The sequence below is a fragment of the Pinus tabuliformis genome, chromosome 4_2 (assembly GCF_031772625.1).
Source record: "Pinus tabuliformis cultivar Carrire ecotype Pingquan chromosome 4_2, CPIR1, whole genome shotgun sequence".
Taxonomy (NCBI): Eukaryota; Viridiplantae; Streptophyta; class Pinopsida; order Pinales; family Pinaceae; genus Pinus; species Pinus tabuliformis.
Window position 1 is genome coordinate 1,094,172,537 of NC_142304.1, and position 25,083 is coordinate 1,094,197,619.

General features: G+C 34.8%; 1 long non-coding RNA gene and 1 pseudogene across 1 annotated transcript; one reads left to right on the forward strand and one right to left on the reverse strand.

Annotated features, from left to right (window-relative positions):
* Positions 1-15,966: 15,966 nt before the first annotated feature.
* Positions 15,967-17,807, reverse strand: LOC149173461 (uncharacterized). Its single transcript, XR_016259685.1, has 3 exons — positions 17,385-17,807; positions 16,222-16,337; positions 15,967-16,084 (listed from the first exon to the last, which is right to left on the reverse strand). It is a non-coding gene; the product is annotated as an uncharacterized LOC149173461 (long non-coding RNA).
* Positions 17,808-23,374: 5,567 nt separating this feature from the next.
* LOC149173462 (beta-amylase 2, chloroplastic pseudogene) lies at positions 23,375-23,974 on the forward strand (annotated as a pseudogene).
* Positions 23,975-25,083: the final 1,109 nt, after the last annotated feature.

The window sequence follows — 25,083 nt, forward strand, 5'->3', positions numbered from 1 at the left end:
ACCTGATTTAGATGATAAATCTCTTTTTTATGAATCTGATTGAGAATTATAACTGGTAACGAGTGTTTCCCCACCATGCTCATAAGAGCATATAAACCCACTTTAATCTTAGCTCCATCACCCATTGACCAATGCACATTTTCCATTAATATTTGTAGAATTTGGAACATACTTCTCTAAATAAATGATCTATGAGTTTTCTTTCTTTCCCCATTAGTGATCCAAGTCGAAAATGATTGTCCCTACATATATTTTGCCTTGATAATATCAACCCAAATACCTTCTCCCGCAACAACCCTCCACTTGTTCTTGATGATGAGTGCCTTATTGAAAGTTCTAGGATCAATAATCCCCCAACCTCCAGCCTCAACCAGTCTTGTTATTAATGACCAGTGAATTAGATGTATCTTACCTGCTTTCTCTACATTATGAACCCCTATCCATAAGAAATTGCCCATAACTGATATTATATTTTTGATGATTTCCTTTGGTAATAGAAAAAGATGCATCTAGTATGATGATAGATTTTGTAAAACAGATTTAAGCGTAAATGCTCTCCCCCCAATGTCATCCATTTGTGTTTCCAGCCATGTAATTTGTATTTGAACTTATCAATTAACCATTCCCAGTCCTTGATCCTGTATCCATGTGGTTTTAAGACGAATCCTAAGTAAGTTAATCCATCAACAAGATGAATGGAAGATATCCCAAACAACTGCCTTATTTCCTCCAAAATCACTTATTGTTTACCATTATGTATTAATTTTCACTTCATTTCATTCATCATTAGTCTGGATGCATCTCCAAATAACTTGATGCATTTATGAAAGGTTGACCACTCCTCAATAGTAATATGTCCAAATATAAAATCATCCAAAAACATAAGATGTGTTACCTGTATATGCTTGGATACTCTAACCCCTCTGATAAGTCCTTTTTCCCTCAAATCCTTCAGCTTCCTGCTCAAAGTATCAATAACCAATAGGAATAGGAGGGGTGACAATGCACAACCCTATTGCAACCCCCTGCTTACTGAGAAAATTTTCAAAGGAAGACCATTGACAATCTGTTGTGGTAAAACACAACCCCCCCATTTTTTTATCTATGCACTTCAATAATGGGGACCCTTTCTATTAATTTTTGGCTAAACACCTTCTATGATTTTTATTAAGTTAATTATCCTGCAATTTTGTTATTTTTCATTTTTGTCGGATTTCCATTTTGATTGTTTCATTGAATCCGATATTTTACAAGCTTTCCAACGATACTTGTTTCACTCCATTTGGTCAACCGGTTTGTAAATACACTCTTTTGAGTTTGATCATTTATGTCCCCTGGGTTAGAAAATGTATAAAATGTACCAATATTTTAATTCTCATAGTTAAAATAGTCGTTTATTGTAAATATTAATCTTTAGTTGAATTTTAATTAATTTTTAATTTTTCTCTAACGATCTTGCTAAATAACCTAGCCAAATCATAGAACACTTAAAAACGTGTTTTTCAAGATTTTAGTAATTCATTCTAATTTCCTATTTTAAAACGAAATACGAAACTTAAAATTTCATAATGGCAAAGTGGTTGTAGTTCATTTTTACAAAAATAATTGTAGTTTAAAAAACAAAATCTCACTCTAAATAAACCCCACTTAACTTCATTTGATAACTTAACCAAACCTCATTAAACTTGGACCCCAAATAAAATAAAATAAAATAAATAATAAAAAATTTATAAGTCCATCGCAAATCGCACTTCGCAAAATTCACAAACGAATTAAGTTTTCAAAACTCAACGAGGCCCTTCATGCGATGCGATGTTCAATGCCAAACATAACCAAAGTCCTTTCCCCTCACATATGTTTTGGGATTTAACTCACGTTATTCATTGGGATGACTAAATGGGTAATGTAATATGAGTGCCTTGACTTATAAAATATATGATATTGAAACATTGTAATATAATTAATATATAAGAGATAAGATGTAGTAAGTAGAAGGAGATAAGATGCAAGAAGATATCAATTTAAGTTATATGTATTTTTTTTTGGAGAGGGGTGGGAAAATAGTGAAAAAAAGGTTTGATAATTGAATTTTTCCCCACTTTTATTATTTCAAAGTATTTTAATGTTTTATGTTTATATAGTAGTGATAAAAAGTTTTTCAATTTTATTTACTTAAAAATATATACAATTGTATGAATTTTAAGGGTGGTAAAGATATATGATAAATAGAAGAAAATAGTTAAAATAGTTTTGGTAAACTTAATTTAGTGGTGGTAAATTGATAATTTATAGTTTTTCCTATAATATTCATATGTAATTTAGTTCATTTCAAAAGTTAAAAATTTTATTGCAATGTGCATTTAAACCAAAAATAATAATTTACTCTTCTAAATTGATTTAAAATACTAATACTAATAAATATATAAATAATAAATTATTTAAAATATAATGTTAATATACTATTAATATTGATGTATTATTATTGTTTTTTTCATTTTTATATTATTTTTATTTTACAAACAAGGAAATAGGATATATACCTAGGTTGCACATCTTAAATTCTTCGGAAATTCTTTTGAAAACCATCACCCAACTGAGTTTTTGTTGAGATAAGTTAATAGAAATATAATTTTGAGGTTAAGTGGTTAGGTTGATTCAAACTACCCAGATATAGGTATATTCAAATAATGACATGGCCCCTAGTCAATAGAATAGTAACTAGCACAACCACATTAATAAATGTGGTTGATATATGCTAATATACATGTACATAAAGGAATTAATATTAATTAATATATAATTATAATAATTATATTATAAAACATTTTTCAAAGGCCTTTTACAACTTTACAACACCAAATTCTCTCATAGCAAACACACTTTCACTTTTTAACTGTTCCTACTAGATTGCACATAATATAAGCACAAAGCCTTCAACAATTTTCCCAAGGCTAAATTTCTCAAGTGAACTGAAACTTCTTAAATTTCACACAGTAAAAAGTGGTCAAAAATATTCTTTACAATGCCTTAAAGAGGGAGGGACCAGTTGTGGCTTGAAAACATATCGAGCTTCAAAATATCGAAAATATTAACATAAAAGCTACCAAATTTTCAACCCTAAAGCAAATTATTGTTAAGAAGCCTAGATTTCTTGCCATGAAATAATTAAGTAAAGAATAATTCAAAGGGCGACAAATATTTTTTATAATGCCTTCACAAGGTCGGGGCCAACTATCACTTAAAAACATACAAAGCTTCAAAATATCGAAAATATTAACCAAAAATCTACCAAATTCTCAGCCATAAAGAAAATTACCATTCAAAAAAAGTCGAATTTTCTTTCCATGAAAGAATTCAACAAAGAATACTTCAAAGGAATTTTTTGCACTTCATTAAAGCTTTAATGTACCAACAAATTAAAGAAAGCAATTCATCCTACGGGAACTGCCTGCATTGAACCCCTAGTTGTGACCTGCAAGAAATGCATCGCCCTGTTTAAATATTAACCATTATCATTATCAATAAATAAACAAAATAATAACTAAAGAAACTCCTGCAAAATTAAGAGCATTTGACCTCACAAATCAAAATGATATATAGTTCCACCTTATAAATCAATCTGATAGTTCAAATTCTGATTGTTTTTTGTAGAATTTAGAAAAGAAAAGGCAGTTGGAAAGGCAGAGGAGGCAAAACTCAAATTCACACACAAAACACACGAGTTGTGGCTCTTCTATTGATCATACAAAACTTGATGATTACAATGAACCTGATGAAGGGTATTCAACCTTTTCGACTAGCGGTTCGCCTAAAATAACTTGACATGCGACCACTGTTATGAAACCAGCTCACAAAAAGATAGAAACGATAGATCAATGCCTTAGAAATAAGCCTCTTCGAGGGGGCAACCTCCTTTAAATTACATAAATGAACAATTCGTGGATGATACAAATGACAAGACCTCCTTTCTATATATAGGATTCTAAGGGGCCATAATATAATCAGAGCCAACATAACAATAATAATGTAAGGGCACAATAATAACAATAGTGGGCTTCTATGGGGCACAATAATAACAATATGGGGACTATATGGCACAACAATATAATAAGGGGGTTGTACTAATAACAATAAGGGGTTACACTAGTAGTATAGGGACCTAACATGCCCCTCTCCTTCAAAAAGTGTTGTCCTCAATGCTTGAGTAGTTCTTGATGCCTCTGTATAAAATTCTTGTCCTCCCATGTGGAATCTTCAGCGGGTAAGTTCTTCCACTTGATGAGATACTCTGAAATTGATCGATTTCGTAGCTGTCGGGTTCCTGTTTCTGTGACTGCTCCAGGTTCCAATATGATTTTTCGTTCCTTGTCAAGTTCTAGCAATATTGTCTGAACTGGGATCTTCTGCAACTTTTGAATGAGTGGTCACACTTCTTCGTCCTTCTTCCATTCATCTCTTGCTTTGTTTATCCAATCTGGTTGGATAATATAAATAGCACAAAACAATGCTTCCACATCCTCATCCTTTCTTGAGAGTGCATCTGCAACAACATTTTGCTTCCCTTTTTGTAGATGATTTCAAAGTCATAACCCAACATATTTGCGACCCATTTTTTTTGTTCTTCTAAAGATAATCTTTGTTCTAAAAAGTATTTAAGACCATCATGATCCATTTTTACCTTGAAGTGTCTTCCCATTAGGTAAGGTCGTCATTTCTTAAGTGCATGTAGTATTTCCAACATTTCCTTCTCATAAATAGCTTGCTTGAGATGTAGCCATAAAAATACCCAATCACCTACATCAAAACTTCTTTCACTGCGATGTTGATATGCCTGTTGTTTCATTCGATTTTGCACCAAAGTGGCATTATCCTTTAAAAGTTGGAGAACTTCTTGTTGATTCTCGATGTGATCTTTCACTACTTGAATCTTTTTCTTCTTGATATGTTCTTGTATCTTAAGAGTTTGAGGAGTGGAAATTTCTTCCAATGCATTACAAGATATGGTCAAATTCATTTCTTGATGCTTAATGTGATCTTTCACTTCTTGAACATTTTTCTTCTTGATATGTCCTTCTATATTGATAGTTTGAGGAGTGGTAATTCTGGCCAATGCATTACAATATATGGTCGGATTCATTTCTTCTTTCTTAATGTGATCTTTCACTTCTTGAACCTTTTTCTTCTTAATATGTCCTTCTATCTTGAGAGTTTGAGGAGTGGTAATTTTCTTTACAAGATATGGTCAGATTCATTTCTTCTTTCACTGGGGTTGGTTCCTGGTGTATATCCTCTTCTTTTGATGTTTCTTGATCATTTTCTTCATCCTCTTCATAATCTATGTAAAATAATTTCTTCTCAACACACTTATGATCTTTAGTGTATTTGCCATCACAATTATAACAAAGCCCTTTTTCTCTTTTTCCTTCCAATTGTTGTGGTGTAAACCTTGTAGGTTGAGGAAGTCTAGGATAAAAAACACTTTCATAATTATAGTTGTGAGTGGTGGGATTCCTTGTTTCCATAATTTCTCTTTCAATTTTTCTTACCAACTTGAATGCCTTCTCCAATGAATCAGGTTCCCAAAGACGAACCTCATGTTGAATGTTATCATTTAAAGTCCCTATGAAGACATCAATCCTTTGCTTCTCTAGAATATCATTTACCCTTATACCCAATTTTTGAAAGTCCTCAATGTGCTCTGCCATTGAACCCTTTTGTTTGAGATTTATCAATTGGCTAAAGAACGTGTTTCTCTTTGTATCCTCATAATGTGCTAACATTTCCTCCGTGAAAATTGACCACGTGATAAGTGGTTTACGAGAACAAAGCCCTTTATACCATAAAAATTGATTCTGTTCTAAATATAAAGATGCAATACGTACCTTTTGTAATAGCTGCACCTCATGTAGATCAAAATATTGCTCCATTTGTAGTATCCAATTTAATGGATCCTTGCCATCAAACTTCCTCATATCGCCTTTTCTTGATTTTAGGAGCTCGATATTGAAGCGAATGTAACTATGTAATTTTAGATCTCCAAGTTTTGAAATTGCGTCTTACAGTAGCCCTCTGAGTCCTCTTTCTAATCCCACAAGTTTGATCAATATTGGATTCTAAAAGGAAGAGTTATGTCAAATATCCCACGATAACCTGATTATAGATTAGTTCAGTAGAGAGAAATTGTATGAAGTTCCCTGTGTCACTGTTTTAATCTTAGGACCTGAAGCCGATACATAGAAAACTATAGTCTTTCCTCTTTTTGTAACTTCTTACGAAATTTCAATCTAATGCTCAAATGGAAATTTATTACAATTTCCCCAAGGTCACCTATTTGGGATGTAATTCAGGAGCCTGCAGAAACCCTAAATGTCTTGGATTGTACCTCCGAAAATATAGTGAAACAAGATCTGAAATTCAACACTGAGCTTCACCAATATTTAATCTCAAATGGGTTTTAATTTCAGAGTCTGAACCTTCTTAGAACAAAACGTATAGCGAAAATTCCATGATGGTCTGTTTGAGATGGAATTTTGGAGCTTGCAAAGACCCTAATGTCCTTAGATGATACTCCAAAACTATAAAGAGAAAATATATGAAATTCAGACCTGAGGTTCAAAACAAATTCGACTCAAATGGGTTTTTTGTTTAGCTTCTGAAACGTCGCAGAAAACAAGTGATAGAGCAAATGCCACGATGGCCTGTTTGGAGCAGCGAAACCCTAGAATCCAAAGCTCTAATACCAAATGTTATGAAACCAGATCACAAAAAGATAGAAAAAATAGATCAACACTTTAGAAATAAGCCTCTTCGAGGGGGATGTTGAAAAGTGTGCAACAAGAAATGCTTGTTGAGAGTGCAACAAGATGATGGAGCTTAGTGAAAAGAGTCACCTTCACTAAGTGAGCCCGCAGGCTATTTTTGGCGCAAGTCTATTTTTAGACTATGTCTATTTTTAGACATATGGATCATGTCTATGGATTGCAGGTTGTTGTTTATGGATGATTGGTCAAGTTGGGAAAAATAGATGGACTTCTATTTTTGATCAAAGTGTGAGTGATCAAAGTCTATTTTTAGACTGGCTGTCAAAAATAGAAAAGTTAAATATTATTGTCTCATAATAATATTTGGACTATAAACTTGACCTTATTCTCTTGGAGCACTTCAATTTGAGCTACAGAGGTGGCACATGCAGCTGTCAAAAGGAAATACGCTTTTCTTATGAGTCAGTTGAGTTGTTGCATGCATGACTTCAGTTAGAATTCAATCAGTTGAGTTTGGTGGAGTTGATTGTGCAGTTGATGGAGTTGTGTTCAGTTTAGCTTTGTTAAACTAGTTGTATTTAGTCTAACTGATCAATAGACTAGAGATGAGTTGGGTGAATTAGTTATTAATTAATTCACAAGTTATTAACTCATAATGCAACTATAGATTACATCAGTTAACTCAGTTGCATGTCAGTGCATGTTCAGTTCAACAGGGACAGGTGGTAGAGAATCAGATTGCTATCAGTTGTGACTATAGTTGTGCACCAGATCTTGCACAATCAAGGGATTGAGGATGCCAATGAGTTTGCTCACGTATTTTCCCAGTATTGTAGCCTTTGCTCACGTCCAACAAAGTGTGAGTGATTATTTTGAGGTGAAATACGAGTTTGGGAAGCCATTCTCATCAATTCTTGAGCAGTTATTGAGCTGTGGAGGTAGGCAAGCAGTGGAATAGATTTGGAGATCAGATCTGAGCTGTATTGTGTGTAACAGGTGGAGCTGGTACTGGATTTCTTGTGATAAGCATTGTACTTTGTAATGTTACATGATTCGATCAATATAATATACAGATAGTTAGGGTTTTTAGCGAGATGCTTTCCCTGGGAAAATACTGTGTTGATATGTGTGATTGATGCTTCTATGTGCGCCTGTGAATGTTTCTGCTTCTGTAAATTGATGATCAACGTAGAGGAGGTTATGTATTATGCATGTTCCACTTATAAGTGTATAATTAGGATAATCTCTGTGAATATGTGTCATATTATTCAAAATTTCTACAGGGGAAACCTCCTTTACATTACATAAATGAACAATTATTGGATGATACAAATGACAAGACCTCCTTTCTATATATAGGGGTCTAAGGGGTCATAATATAATTAGAGCCAACATGACAATAATAATGTAAGGGCACAATAATAACAATAGTGGGCTTCTATGGGGCACAATAATAACAATATGGGGACTACATGGGTAGAACAATATAATAAGGGGGTTGTACTAATAACAAGAAGGGGTTACACTAGTAGTATAGGGACCTAACAACCACACACTAAAATTCATCTATCACTTAACTCGACTTGAATCAACACTCAACACTCAATACTCAATTAATTGACTCTCTAATATTATCCAACTCCTCATGCGGGAGTAATTAGCTTATTTTAAAACTCCCCCTTAATTACGATGGTTAAACTAAAACATGACTTATGACAACTCAAACATGCCTGCTGGTCTATGTCTCAACTATGCTTACAACACCCAAGTTCCTTTTGTGAAACTCAAACACATATTTTGTTAATGGCTTGGTAAATATATCAATCAATTGATCATTATATTTACAAGGCTTCAAGTGAACATATCCATTGCTCACAAGTTCTCTAATAAAGTGATATCTAGTATTAATATGCTTGCTTGTTGATCCCTGTTGTTTCTTCTTGAGTCCATCAAATACTCTTCTTAACTATACTGCTTAACATGCTGCTGATGTTGTTGCTATATATTATTTTTTTGTCGATGTTAGTGTTACCATAGGTTGCTTCTTAGATGCCCATGAAACCATCCCTGAACCAAGATGGAACACATAACCAGAAGTGTTATTCCTATCATCCAAACTACTTGCAAATCACTATCTATGTATCCAATCAGATCCTTCTTCTCTATGCTTGCATACATTATGCCACAATTTCTAGTTCCTGCTATGTATCTCAGAATTCCTTTTCCTTCACTCCAATGTGTGTCTTTTGGAGTCTCCATAAATCTGGAAATAAAAGTGATTCCTTGCATAATATCCATTCTTGTAGATGTGAGATACATGAGGTTGCCAACCAATATTTTGAATAGAGTTGGATTGACATTTGATCCTTCTTCATCCTTGCTTAACTTTGTACCTGTTGCAACTGGTGTAGGGACAAGTTTGCAATTTTCCATTCTTTTCAACAAATCTCTAGCATATTTATTTTGACAAATAAAAGTTCCCTTTTCAGATTGTTCAACTTCTATGCCAAGAAAATATTTCATGAGACCAAGATCTGTCATCTCAAATTATTTCATCATGGATGCTTTAAATTCAACTAACTCAAAATCACCTGTAAAAATCATGTCATTAACATATAAGAAAACAATCAAAATATGTCCATGCTCATTTACCTTTGTGTACAAGGTAGGCTCAATGTTGCTTCTGCAAAATCCATTCTTAATCATGTAGTTGTCGATTCTGCTATACTAAGCTTTAGGCACTTGCTTGAGTCCATAGAGCACTTTCTTCAACCTGTAAACTTTATCTTCTTTACCTTCAACTTCATATCCTGGAGGTTGTTGCACATAAGTTTCTTCTTCTAGAATTCCATTCAAGAAGGTTGATTTCAAATCCATTTGATATACTTTCCACTTGTTTTGAGTTGTTGTGGCTAGAACTGCTCTTACAATATCTAATATGGTTACCAAAGCAAAATTTTCTCCAAAATCTATTCCTAGTTGCTGCGAGAATCCTTTTGCTACAAGTCTTGCTTTAAATTTGTCAATTTCACCTTTCTCATTCAAATTTTTCTTGTACACCCACTTCACACCAATGAGATTTTTGTCCTTTGGCAATTCAACCAAATTCCATGTATCATTCTTTTCAATAGTATCAATTTCTTCATCCATGGCTTGCACCCAATTTTCATCTCTAATTTCTTCTTCAAACGAAGAAGGTTGGAATGAAAATAATGCAAAATTTGAACTAACATCCAAATCATCATAAATATATTTCAGACTTCTCATCTTTCTCTTACCATTGCTTGATTCATCACCTGATTGATTGCTAGAAGAATTTTGATTTGTTGATCTACTTGAAGATCCATGCTACTCTGAAAATATTGGAGTCCTTGTTGGTGTGTCTCTATTGGGTGCCTTCACCTGTGATTCTTGCGTCTCCTTTTCTGCTACATCATCTTCTTCCATCAGTGGCACTTGTGCATCAACCGATTTGTCTATATGACCATTCCATGACTCTTTTTCTTTGAACACAACATCTTTTCTAATTATAATCTTCTTGGTGATAGGGTTATACAATTTGTAAGCTTTTGATTGCTCATTATAACCAATAAATATGCATTTTTCACTTTTATCATCCAATTTTCCTCTTCGCTCCTTAGGAACATGTGCATAAGCTACACATCCAAATACTCTAAGATGAGATATGCTGCAAGACATACTAGACCATGCTTGTTTTGATACTCTGTTCATCACACTCTTTGTAGGAGATTTGTTGATCACATAAATAACACATGCAACAGCTTCTACCCAATACTCATTATACAAGTTCCTTCCTTTCAACATGCTTCTTGCCATGTTCATAATTGTCCTGTTCTTTCTCTCAGCTACACCATTCTGTTGTGGTGTGTACCTAGTTGTAAATTGTCTTCTGATTCCATGTTGTTTGCAGTAATCATGGAATGCCTTTGAATCATATTCTCCACCACGATATGAAGTCAATAGCTTGATCTTTCGATCACTTTGGTTCTCTGCTAAGGCTTTGAATTCCTTGAACTTTGCAAAATTTTTATACTTCTGCTTCAATAAGTAAACCCAAGTCTTTTTGCTATCGTAAAAAATGAGAGTGAGGAAGTAACAACTTCCACCAATCGACTATGTCCTCATAGGTCCACACAATTATGTATGCGCTAGCTCAAGAGGTTTCTTTGCTCTATATGCAACTCCCATTGGAAAACTTCCATGGTATTTCTTTCCCAAGATGAAACACTCACAATTGCTAGTAGGTTCTCGATGGGAGGTAATCGTTTGACCATCTTTTTTCTGCTGCAATAGTATTAAAACAGAAAAGTGAAAGTGTCCAAACTGAAAATTCCATAACCAATAATCATTAGAACATGCAACTGTAAAAGAACTGACCTAACCACTATAATTCATAACTAGAGGAAAGAGTTTGTTCCTCGTCATTTGTACCTTTGATATCAACTGCTTGCTTGGGGGCTTGTCATATATAACACACTCTTGTCCTTGAAAGATAACTTTGTATCCTTTTAGTGTCAATCGACTAACACTGATCAAATTGTGTTTGAGACTAGGGACATAATATAGCTCTGAGATTGTCTTCGACTCCCCCTGCTTGGTCATAATGTTGAACACTCCTTTTCGATCTACATCCATAGTCTTGTCAGTCCCCAACTTTACCTTTTTCTTCACGGATTGATCCAAATTTGCAACCAAATTCTTGTTTCATGTCGTGTGGTTACTGCAACCACTATCCAATAGCCACACATTATCAGAAGGTTCATGCATGGTATGGAAAGCTAGGAACATGGAGTTAGTACACTCTGTAGTGACATTAGCTCTTTGGTTCCCTTGATCAGCTATCTTCTTCCTGCAATCACGGGCATACTGACCAACTTTATTCCAATAATAACATCTCACCTTTGATTTGTCAACTTTTTGATTATTGTTGAAGCTTTTGCAATTGCTTCCACTTTCATGTTCATGATCTTCTCGACCATCTCTCTCACCACCATGTCTTCTGCTTCGTCCTTTTCCTCTTGCTCTCCTTATGCCTCAACCTCTGTCTCTTGAAATAGAATCTTGGCTTTTGAAATCAGTCTCTAAAGTGGAATCCTTATTTATGTCTATCCTTACCTCATGTGATAGAAGTGATCCCATCAATTCATCAACTGTCAATGATGCCAAATCCTTGGCTTCTTCTATGGCTACTACCACAACATCAAATTTGGTAGATGAAGATATGAGGACCTTCTCAACCACTGTCTGAACTTTAATCTCTTCACCATAAATTTTTAATTGATTTACAATAGTTATGACTCGATTCGTGAAAGAATCGATGTCTTCTGTCTCCTTTATCTGCAGACTTTCAAAATCTCTCCTAGTATTCTGCAACTTAACAATATTAACTTTGGCCATACCTTTATAGTTTGTCACCAAAGTATCCCATGCTTCATTTGCTGAAGACGTGATCATAATCTTTTAGAACACTTCTCGGTCCACTCCCTGCTGGATAAGCTGCAACGCTTGTGCATTCTTCTTTTTTCCTTTTTTCAATAGATCCCTCTTTGCGTTAGTGAGAGCTCATTCTTCTTCTTTAGTTTTAGGTTCTGAAAACCCAAACTTGACATAATCCCAAACATCATCAGCCTGCAACGTGGTCGCCATCTTAATTGCCCACACATCATAATCCTTCCCTGTAAACAGTGGAAATTGAAGCTGGAGATTTGAGAAAACCATCTTTCTTCAAAAAATTCTCTTTAAAAAACCTAAATATCTCCTTTTATAAGCTTTACAAAACTCCCTTTTCAAAAAAAAACCTTTCAATAAAAACATGTTTTTATTTTATATTTAAAAACACCCTAAAAAGCCCTTATTAATTTTTTTATATAAAAAATATTTTTAATTTTGTTTTATATAAAAGCACTTTATACACCACCATAAAACCTTAAAAGGCCCACTTAACAAAAAACACACTTTAAATTTCACCCACATGACTTGTCAAACTTTAATAAAATATGTCACGTTAACAAAACCGTTAATAACAAGGCCTGCAGGTAGGGGTAGTCCCTGCCAATTCTGATTTTTTTTTTTAAATTGCTTGCTTACAAAACAAACAACCTCCTAATCTGTAATATATATTTTGTAAACAGATTAAATTCCAAAATTTGAGAGAAGTTACAACGAATTATTGCTTAAGTTTAAGGAAATTGGCTAAATATTTTGGAGCATTAAAATTATTGGAATTAGCCTATTGCGAAAGGCTAGTATATCTTTATCACCGCTTTGGGAACTTTTTTTTTTCTACATAAAACTATATCTATTATATTAACAGGGAGATAGTAAATTTACATCATGACCGAAGTCAAGCACTCTGCTCCTACAGGAGGCAGTTCTGTCCAAAACAAGCATATTTGAAAATTGTCTAATTTTGTTTCCCACGCAGGGGAACGATCTCTGAAACACATGACAATTCAAAAACTCAAAAAATAAAACTGAGGGATACCAAAGATCCCAGAACCAAGTCACCTTACAACCGTGCCCAGTGGTGAGGGGCATCCTACCAGAAAAAGAAGCGCGGGTGGAATTGCTATTCATCAATGGGCTCTTCTATGATTCGACACCAGCCCATATCAGGTAGTTCCTCTGTCTGAGTCGCATTCTGAGCTTCAGGACCCGGATCTACCATCATCGCCTCCTGTGCTCTGCCCCCTTGTTCATCTGTTTCCTGCTGAGGGGCATTTTCCGCAGCCAGCTGAAATGATGAAGAGGGATCCGGGATTGCCCTTGAGTTTCCTGCCTAAATCCTTAAATCATCAGCTTGAATTTCCTCCTGAAAGACCACTGTAAAATAGGCTGTGATCGTGGGCCTGTTTAGAGCGCTGTCAAAGGTAAATATGGCAGAGCCAGAGGTAGGGATAGGTCCGGGCCGAGAGCTAGAGGTACGAGATCTTCCTCTTTTGCTACGAGAAGAAAGCCCGCGCCTCCCTGACAAGTCGCTGGAGGATGATTCAGTTGGGGCCCTTCTCGGCTGCCCCCTGCGGCTACCCATTCTTGGTCTCAGTCGAGACATCCTGCAATTGACGATGGCCCAAGTTCGGGGGTGTCACTGCAGAGCAATATCTTGGCTGCTGCGATGCCTACTTGCTGAGCCTCCCTTGCCGAGTATTGACCCTTCCCTTTGGTATGCCAAATCCCTGTGCGTGTGCGAGACCCAAGACCAAACAAAGAGATCAGTTGCCAAGAAATGTGAATGAGAGGGTCAGTTTGCAATACCTGAGCGATACCCGGGGAGAAGAATAACCAGCCTCGCGAGGTAGGCCAAGACCATCAGCGCCGGGTTCCAATTCCCCTCATTCTCCCTGAATTTCTTTGCATGATTGAAGGTATGCTGGCGGAGTGACAGAGCCAACGAATTGTCCAACCCCCCCGGCCTTTCTCTGGCTTTAACGTTCCCTGCCCTGTCTCGGGAGTCTCCTCCCATTACTGCTCCCTTGATGGCTCGTTCTCTCCGCTGCATGCTGGTGCGTGCGAGACTTAACTCCTTCACTACAGAGCTGGTGTTCCAGCTGAGCGGATGGCCTTGCGTATCCTGATGACCGCTCAAGCGATTATGCCGTGTGCCAAGTGCCATGACTACTCCACGGTTCTTGTACTGGTCGGGCAAGTGGCATCCTGCCCTGCCCAGCCCCTGTCCCGTCAACTTATATCTCATTGCAATCACCCGCATCCGGGGCACCGCTTTGGAAACTTAATGTCACTTATTAAATTAGATTTGAAAGGATGTAGAAAACTAAGAAGTATTCAAGAAAGTCAGGTTGCTTAAGTTTAAAAGAACTACGAGTTGGTTCTGCAAACCTATACTTTATCAGAGATCTTTCATTAACCATCAGAGATCTTTCATTAGCCATGTGTAGCAATTTAGAAAAGTTTCCAGAGAGATTAATGGAATTTACCTATCACATTCTAAAAATTATTATAAAACTGCAATTAAGTCCGCATGAGATGCTCAATATTCAATAAATTCTGGAGCATGTTGTTGAGCGTTTGCTTTTGATGAAATGTGAGACTCATGAAGGATTTCAAAGTTTATTGAAGAATTCATAAGTTTATTGAAGAATTCATCCTTTGACTCACATAAGGGTTCACTTGCTCTGACCCACAAAGCAACAATGGTACAAATACTCATAATGCAAATAATAGTAGTATAACACTTTTAGAACACTATGTCTGTATATGTCAACAAATCTCTCCATTAGAATTGAGGAATAAACTCGAGGTTAAAAGTTCCAAAGAAGCTAGGTATTTTGGAGAAGACTATGCAGAACCATATTCTGAAGCATGCTCTAAAAATCCTTCGTCAAAACATAGGCACTTCACTCAATGAATGAGGTTCAAATTTCTATAGATGACTATATTTCTAAAGATAGTTATTTAGATCAAATGCATGTAATTGTTGTTGTCCTTAATGGGTACTGTGACAACATTGAGGATACTAATTCTATCCAAATTTTTGAAAATGAGCCCATAATAAATGCGGCAGATAGAAACAAAAGAAAAAATTATAACTAACCATGAGGACAAAAAAAATAATGAATCTTCTCATGCATAATCAGAAATATGTTGGAAGTGATGTCAATATCTGTTGGAAGTGATGTCAAATGCATGTAATTGTTGTTGTCCTTAATGCGGACTGTGACAACATTGAGGATACTAATTCTATCCAAATTTCTGAAAATGAGTCCATAATACATGCGGCAGATAGAAACACAAGAAAAAATTATAACTAACCATGAGGACCAAAAAAAATAATGAGTCTTCTCATGCATAATTAGAAATCTGTTGGATGTGATGTCAATATCTATTGGAAGTGATGTCAATACGAAAGATGGAAAATAAAAAGAAAATGATACATCTATCAGGAATTTAGACTCATCTTCTAATGGTTTAGATACTTCTCTACTCAATCAACTTTCACCCTCTATTTATTCCCATAAACACCACAAGTAGCAACAATTTACTCCAATTGAATCAGAGCCAGTTGTATACTCCACATCACAATCATAAGTATCAGGGTCTCGCTCACCAAGAAGGTCAAACTCTGGATCACGATCTTGAAAGACAGAAAATGGGTCTTGATTTGGAGCTGTTGGCCTTTAGGTATAATAAGGTTGCACTTCTGCATCTGGATCTACTCCAGCTGCAATGTGAAAGTATGCTTATATATGGATCTACTCCTGCTGCAATGTGAAAGTCTTCTTTTATATGGATTAGTATATGGATCTCTAACTTGATCAAAAGAATTCACAAGAGATGGTCATGACCTGCATGCAAAAATAAAGTTGTTGGTGTTATTTTTTTTAATATATGTAAATAAAAAAAATTAATTAAAATAAATATAATAATTAATAAATCATTTTAAATGAAATAATTTAAAATAAAATATAAAAGGAACATGTACCCACTCTCCATGACTTTGTTTTCAACCACACCATGTTTTATTAATTGCTTCTGTATGCCTCCATTGTTGCCCAGTTGTTGTCCAGATGTCTATGTGCATGTTTCCACTATGCCGATCTGTGACATCATGAATCATAGCACAAAGAAAATATGAAGAAAGAGAGAGAAAATAGCAATCCGTTGAAAATAGCAATCCATTGAAAATGGTTGCATTATCTAATTTTATTTGAGGAAAATGTCTCCCTTTGAATCCTCACTCCAAAATGTTCAGCGACAAAGCCTCAATCTACAGTATCAGATGACGGTTCGCAACAGATTGCTTATTTTTCTTGAAGAGGCAGTGGGAAGTAGTTAAAATAGTCCAATAGTAAGTACCCCATTTTTCTCTTGATATTTTTCTTTTCTAGAAAATAAAATAATGTTATAAGCTAGTTTTTTTTAACAATCCAATACAACCCTACCAACCACACCAGTTTTCCTTACATCATGACTATATATAGTTGCTAAGTTCAAGTATCTGAAATGTATTCCTTATAAAATTTGTATATTGAATTGTTGTGTGATGTACAAGTATAGTATCAATTATTAATTATTTTCTTTGTGAAACAAGGAATCAAATAAAAGATTGTTGGCGCTGGGACCAAAGGAAAATAAAATGTGAATGAAAAAGAGGGAAACCTGTGTATAAAAAAAAGCTAGCGGCATTCATAGTTTCTCTTAAAAAAACCATGGTTTCTCTTAAAAAAACCAACCGAAGCAACCCTGCAAACCTAATAGAGACACGAGAATGTCGTTCTTAGACATTTCATAATCTATTTTAACAGTCAGTAGGCTGCCTCGAGTAGGCTGTCTCAAGTAATCAATGTTACATTGAACTTTAAGTCCCTGGAAAAGCCTCAAGTTACCAGATATCTTGTAACCCTTGTTCCTAGAGTAATTGCTTCACTTTTGAACAAAATAAAAATAATTCTTTAATTTCTTCCATGACTATTTTGAGGCTGGATACACTACTTTCTTTCTAAATTTTGGTTACAAATGGACGTCCAAACATGCTCATTTTTTAAAATGTTTAGTGACCATCAAATTGTTTCCATAAATTCATAAAAAGAAGAAATATTAACAAATACTTTGTGAGATTTCAAGGGATGGAAGAAGGCAACCTACTTGTTTCTTGCAAACTGGTAAATCTTGGCGGTTTCAGATAAAATGATGAGGGCAACTTCAGAATCAAAGAGAACCAAAAGCTTGATAAATTTCTTGAGCAGTCCTCTCTTGCGTTTGGAGAAGGAATCACCTCGACTATTAGGGTTTTGGATGCATTTCAGCTCCAACTTCTTTCCCATTTTGAATAGTCTGTAGAACCTAGAAACATATACTAGTACAGTTTTGAGTTTTTTCCTGTATTTGGATATTTTGAAACAAACTTGACCCTTGGGTGACATCTGGGCGTGGGCGTGGGAGACGCTCCTCCTCCTCCTGTACTTTCTTAGGTCTACAACAGGTTCCATACCTGCTTCTGTCTACCAGCATGGGCGTCGGCGTGGACGACACTCCTCCTTCTCATGTACCTGCTTCTATCTACCAGCATGGGTGTCGGCGTGGACGACACTCCTCCTCGGCGTGGACGACATTTGATATGAAATGTGACTAACAACCTCTTCCATTGAGACAACAACATTAATCACTAATGCTTTGAAACGTCATGGAACTCGCGTTCCATGAAAGGTGCTTGCTGACACTCTTATGCGTTATAACGCCGTGTGTATAACTTACAAAGTGTGTTATAGTGTTAACTACAGGAAAAAATATATTGCTCTCCTCTCATACGGAATGTTGCTAATCCATTCTCCATGGCTCTTTGTAACTTTGTTTCGATATCAATTTGTTGGAAAGGCAGAGGAGGAAAAACTCAAATTCACACACAAAACACACGAGTTGCGACTCTTCTATTGATCACACATAACTTGATGATTACAACGAACCTAGTGAAGGGTATTTAACATTTTTCAACTAGCAATTCCCCTAAAATAACTTGATATGCAACCACATACTAAAAGTCGTCTATCATTTAACTCTAATTGACTCAACACTCAACACTCATTTAACCGACTCTCTAATTTTAGCGAACTCCTCATGCATGACTAATTAGCTTATTTTAACAAAAGCAAAACCAACAAACAAACTTGCATTTTCTGCATCCAGAACCAAATAATTGTATGAGGAATGCACGATCGGGCCACAGAAAGGTGTCATCAACCACGTGGGGAAAATTCCCAAGTAGTTTGTTGAAATGAAGGGATGAAATACAATGGAAAAGGACAACTAAACGATGGGCATCTGGAATGAAACATACATACTATCATTCCAAATATATTATTGAAATACTTTTGTAACACACAAGACGAAGTGGGTCAGTGAAATCATAGCCATTAAAATCCAGTCCATTCATTAAGAAAAATAAAGATCCCACTAACCACTTCCACCATGGTTTGAAATAGGTACACCTATTGATGTAATTAAATCGATTGTTTCTCATTAATCAACATTTACGTTTTGTCAATTGGATTGGTTTTAAAAGAACGAGGTTCAAAATTGGGCACTTCGGGTGGCTCGGGGGCCTAATGACTCAGTGGATAATCATGGTGAAAATTGTGAACTGCTAATTGAAGTTTGATACGTTAGTTTACATTTTGTCAACGAGATCAGACTTGAAGCATAAATCAAGTAACGAGTTTTAACCGATGGCCAATCAACAATAACCGGACACAGGATTTCAAGATTCCAAAGACTAGTTAAAGAATAATGTTAGCATAATTTTTTGGTAAAGTTGAGTCGATTTGTACCAATATCTTTTCGACAATTATACATTCAAGATTATTCTTGTGAATACAAAATAAATTTAGGTTGATTTTTATGGATATATATGTTTAATTATAATTAATTTTAAATATATAAATAAATAAGTGATATTTTATTTAATAATAAGAGTTTAACTTTAATGTCTAGTAGAAGTTAGAGATAAGTGTTTAATGATTTGATTGCTAAAATTTTTCATTGAATCCATACTCTATTTCTCATTGAATCTTTTGTTGTTGTTACACGAGGAAACACATCTTCTTAATCATTAAGCCTACTTAAAATATATATTTTCTATGAAATTTTCCTTACATCCAAAAAAATAACTTAATATTATCAATGCATTTATAGTTATAATATTGTTAAGAAATATATTTAGAGATTATAATTTGTCTTATTATACAACGATTATATGGCCTAGTTGTAGTGACATATTAGAGGAAGCATTAAATCAAATAATAATAATAATAATAATAATAAAATTTAATGTAGGCTTAATAATAAAAAATAATAATAAAAATAATAAACGATTCAATAAAAATAAATAATAAATAATAAAAGCAATAAATTATTCAATTCACTTTGTTATATTATAAATTTGTTTTTATTCATAAAATTATAAATATCTTTTTGGAGAAAAAATTCATAATATGTATATCACATAAAATAAATTTAATTAATAATGATTTATATCCTAACTTTATGATATTTCAAACATATAATTTAGATATTAATTCAAATCTACCAAAAATTCAGTGTGATTATATTTTTTATACAAATTTCTTTTTTAGAGTATAACTTGAAGAGAAAATTACATTTCTAGAAATTTTATTTCTCTCAACCCTCGACAGATACTAAATTAATATAATTTTTTATTGATTAATCCTTAATAAACTAGCCTAAATCCATCTGAACTTATCTACCAATGACCGAGAGGGATCAAATCTCTTTTCACTTTCAAGAGGTTTGTATCTCAAGAGATTTGATCCCTTGGGACACTTCATAAATACAGAGTTAAGATGGATCTATACTAGTTTTAAAAATAATATAGTTTATAGTTTTTATTTCATGTCTCAAATATAGGTATTAGTGTTTTGTTTGCTAAATATTAATTTTATAAATTAATATAAATTATAATATATTAATAGTAATTTATGTTGAAAATTTTGGAAAAAAAATTAATAAATACTTTTTGGTTTTTTTAATTATTAATTTTAAATTATTGAAATTTAAACTTGTAAATCCATAAAAAATAATTATTATCTTAAATTTAAATGTGTAGTCTAATTAATAGACAAAATGACTTTTTTTGCCTAAATATGATAATACAATTTCTAGCAAGATTGTTATTTCTTGTCGTTTAATATATATTTTTGAATGTATAAGTGGATTCTTCTGCCTAAAAAGAGACAGTTTGATTTTTTCAAATAAACAACTTAAACATATTTACAAATTTGTCCTCGATTAAATTGACCAAAAAAATGGTTGGAATAGAACCATTTCACCTATTAATTAGACTACCTAAACTTAATTCATAATATTGATGGAAAAATGTCACAACCTTTAATATTAATCCATTTATAAATTATAGTGTTTAGTTCTTGATTTATTTATTTATAATTTTTGAATTCCACTTATAAATTGAGATGGACATCATATATTATTTACTATAATTATTGTTAAAATGTTTAATAAGTCTCTCATATACATACATTTGGATTTATTAAATCATTAATATATATAGCTATATTTTATATTAAATATTTTAATGGACCACATATAGTAAATTCATTACTATGATAGATTTTGATACTCAAATTTAACTACCCAATGTTATTATTAGTTTTTTTTTATTAATCTTAATTGATTTTGGAAATATTATTAAATTCTAATTTTTTAATTTCTATTAAATTAAATATTATATACAAATATCACTCGAGTTTATAACTTTCTAAACCATTCATTTGTAGTCGCTAGATTTGATTGTGTTAAAGTAATTTTTGAGAAAGGTATTATCACCCATGGTTTGGTTATAACCCACGATTTTATATTTTATATTTATGTCGTAAGGAGTTCCCCTTTGAAATCAACTCCCCTCTTATCTTAGGTGTTTTACTATGATCCTTCTAATATGATGTTAGATGATTAAAATGTTTGCCACCGTTGGATCAAACCTATCGTTATAAATGAAACTCAGACCATCTATTATGCTTCTCTGTAGATTTTAGGGTTTAGTAGAGGAGCCGAGAGAAGACTCGAAGCGGAGCGGAGGCTAGCAGGTGGCACGATGGTATAGAAGAGTAAAAGCCACATGTCCAAGGTCGTGACCAGGGAGTACACCATCAATCTTCACAAGTGGCTCCATTGCTGCATTTTTAAGAAAATGACTCCAAAGACCGTTAAAGAAATCATAAATTTGCCCAGAAGGCTATGGGAACCAACAATGTGAGCCTTGGTGTGAAGCCTAATAAGGCTATATGGAGCAAGGGCATCAGGAGTGTGCCCAGGAGGATGAGGGTTCAAATCTCCAGGAAGCACAACGATGAAGAAGATGCCAAGGAGAAGCTCTATTCGACTATATTCTGTTTTAGCCCCAACCTTAATGATAAGGGTTTTTTTTCTATGTATTAATATAGGTTTTGGTCAAATGGCGAGCAGGTCGCATGATGGTGGAGAAGGGAAAGGTTTTGGTCCAATAGTGAGTAGGTGGCACGATGGTGGAGAAGGGAAAGGTTTTGGTCCAATAGTGAGTAGGTGGCACGATGGTGGAGAAGGGAAAGAGCTGCAGGGCGATGGTGGAGAAGGGCAAGGTTTTGGTCCAACGACGAATAGGTGGAACGATGGTGGAGAAGGGAAAGAGTCGCAGGGCCGAGGTCGTGACCAAGGAGTACACCATCAATCTTCACAAGAACCTCCATCGCTGCACTTTTAAGAAATCGCTCCAAAGGCTATTAAAGAGATCATGAAATTTTCCCAGAAGGCTATGGGAACCACTGATGTGAGGCTTGTTCTGAAACTTAATAAAGCTGTATGGAGCAGGGGCATCATGAGTGTGCTCAAGAGGATGAGGGTTTGAATCTCCAGGAAGCGGAATGACGAAGAAGATGCCAAGGAGGAGCTCTATTTGACTATAATTTGTTTTAGCCCCAACCTTAATGATCAGGGCTTCTTTTTCTATGTATTAATACAGGTTTTGGTCCAATGGCTAAGAATTAATTTTGTGCCAATACCCAGCTGCAACCCACGCCACACCCCTTTCCCGTTCGATGGCTGCCTCATATTATTGGCAACATAATTCAACTGATAAAAAAAATCTCCATCAATCATGCTTATCTCATCTATAACCAATGCCTTGGATTTTTTCCATCAGTTAACATTTCTCCTTTTCTTTTCAATCAGTGTCAACAGTCCTTGCTCAATCATAAAAAATGGTGGAGCTCCAGCAAAGGAATGTAGAGTCATGCCACTCAAATGGCATGTTGCAATCCATATTGAGGTTGTTACAAATACCGAACCTAGATCATGCAATTTATTCAAGGTTTTTACTACAAAATTAAGAAGATAGCTCTCACCTGTGCCTGTAGAGCCGGTAAGAAATACAGATTCCCCTCATCAAACAAAATTTAGAACTATCATCTGCTCATTGGATAATGTAATGTCCCTTCGAATGGTCCTCCAGCATTCTCATTATGTCCTTCCATTCTAGATGTTTTCTCCAATCTTCTCGCATTCTCATCACCTCATTTAATTCTACCTGTTTTCTGCAATTGTACATCTCGGAAAACCCTCCAAATTTTGATACCATTTTGACCTGTGATTCTCTCTGGCTTCCTTGTGATTGTTTTCTTGTCCTCTATTTTTCTTTCCATCCTTCTGAATTAGGCTTATCATATTGGCTCTCCAATATTCTCATGGCTTCTTTCCATTCACACCATTTTCTGCGTTTGGCTCTCTTGGAAAGCCCTCCAAATTCTGAAAATATTTTGACCGTGCTTCACTATGTCTTCCCTCTCATTGTTTTTTCATACTCTATTTGGCTAGTGCCTTTGCTTTTTGAAGCTTCATCCTCTCGATGTGTTGTTGATTTAGTGTATTGTGGGACTGAGGTTTATGCTGAGAACCACTGAATCTTTCAGACCCTGTACTCAATTTTTTCACCGCGATTTTCTTTGTATATTTCCGCATTTCACTGAACCCAAATCCCATCATTCTATATGAAAATTTGTTAACCATACCTTTAACATATATCGCTACATGCGTGTGATTTTTCCATGATAATACATGAAATTCAAGTGGGAATGGTTCATGCAGGAGAGTTGAGGTATCCATCTTATCCTGAGAGTAATGGTACGTGGAGATTCCCAAGGATTGGAGCATTTCAGTGTTATGATAAGGCATAGATTTTTTTTTTTTAAATTAATTTCTAAAGAGCATAACTGCATCTTACCCTTTTTATATATCTACATGTGTATAGTTTCTATATAAATTTTTAATGTTGTTGGGGTCAATGTCCCTTATTAACTAATTTGAATATCCTTGTATTGCAGTATATGGTCTCTAATCTTAAAGTTGTAGTTGAAGCTGCTGGAAAAATGGAATGGGGTAATGGGGGCCCAAGTGATGTAGGCCACCACAACAATTGGCCTGAGGACACACCATTTTTCAGAAGAGATGGTGGTTGGAATACTCCTTATGGTGAGGTTTTCCTTGAGTGGTATTCTGTTATGATTCTTGATCATGGAGAGAGTATCCTAACAACAGTTAAAGCCATTTTTCATGGCACTGGTGTCAAGATTTCTGGAAAAGTGGCTAGAATACATTGGCATTATGGAACCAGATCCCATGCTCCTGAGCTCACTGCTGGATATTATAATACTCGATTCAAAGATGGGTATTAGCCAATTACATCAAAAAAATGTTGACATTTGGGCTTAGGAATCCTTCACCATGGATTTTGTTATTCAATGGAAACATGATTGAATATTTGTGGCAATATGCAGATTTTCTAGGATCAGAGTTTTAACTTTTCATAGCATTTAACAAAACTATTGTTGCATCTAAAACTACAATACTTTTCTTCCAATGCGCTTGGAGCCATTTTAGATTACCATCGACCATAATTTTTTATTGTGAATCCAGATTACAGGACACTCTCCTTTTAACCTATGTTTTGGATTTTTTTTGTCTTGCTCCTTATGACATTCAAGTTGTTCTCCCAGTTCAAACCACATCCCACCATCAGAATGAGCTAGACAAAGATTTCCTTTTTTCATGCAAAACTTGGCCATGGTACATAACATGGTTCATGCATCCATTAGTGGACACATGCTAAATATAATATACTTCATAATTGGAATTGAGTTGCTCCACCATTTTATGTTTGTGACTGAGTTTGGTTTCATTTGAATAAGAACCAATATAAAAAATGAGTAGCATGAGAAAAACGATAGATTTTTGTTCAAAAACTCAGTAGCATGATTGCTAACCACTAGTGTCCCCAATGGAGATGAGATCCTTGCAGATGTGAGAATATACTTGAGATGGCATCCTCACAATGGCATGCTACTCTGACTCTGGAATGCCCAGATGCCCGCTGTCAATGTCCATTAACTTCATTTCGAAGTCCAAAATCTAGTCCTGGTCTGAACCAACAGAAAGACAAAACCCATCAATTATAAAACCTAAAAGGAAAATGAAATATTGAATGATTGAAAAAGAAATGACACACTAGGTATATTAAACTTACTAGGGCTTTAAAACATGAAGGTAACAGTGTCACTTTAGATTTTCCGCCTATGGGGATTGAAAATTCCACATTTAATGGGCTTTTGTCCTACCCACCAGTGTCCCCAATGGAGATGAGATCCTTGCAGATGCAAGAAAATTATTGAGATGGTATCCTCACAATGGCATGCTACTCTGACTCTAGAATGCCTAGATGCTTGCTGTCAATGTCCATTAACTTCATTTCGAAGTCTGAAATCTTGTTCTGGTCTGAACCCATAGA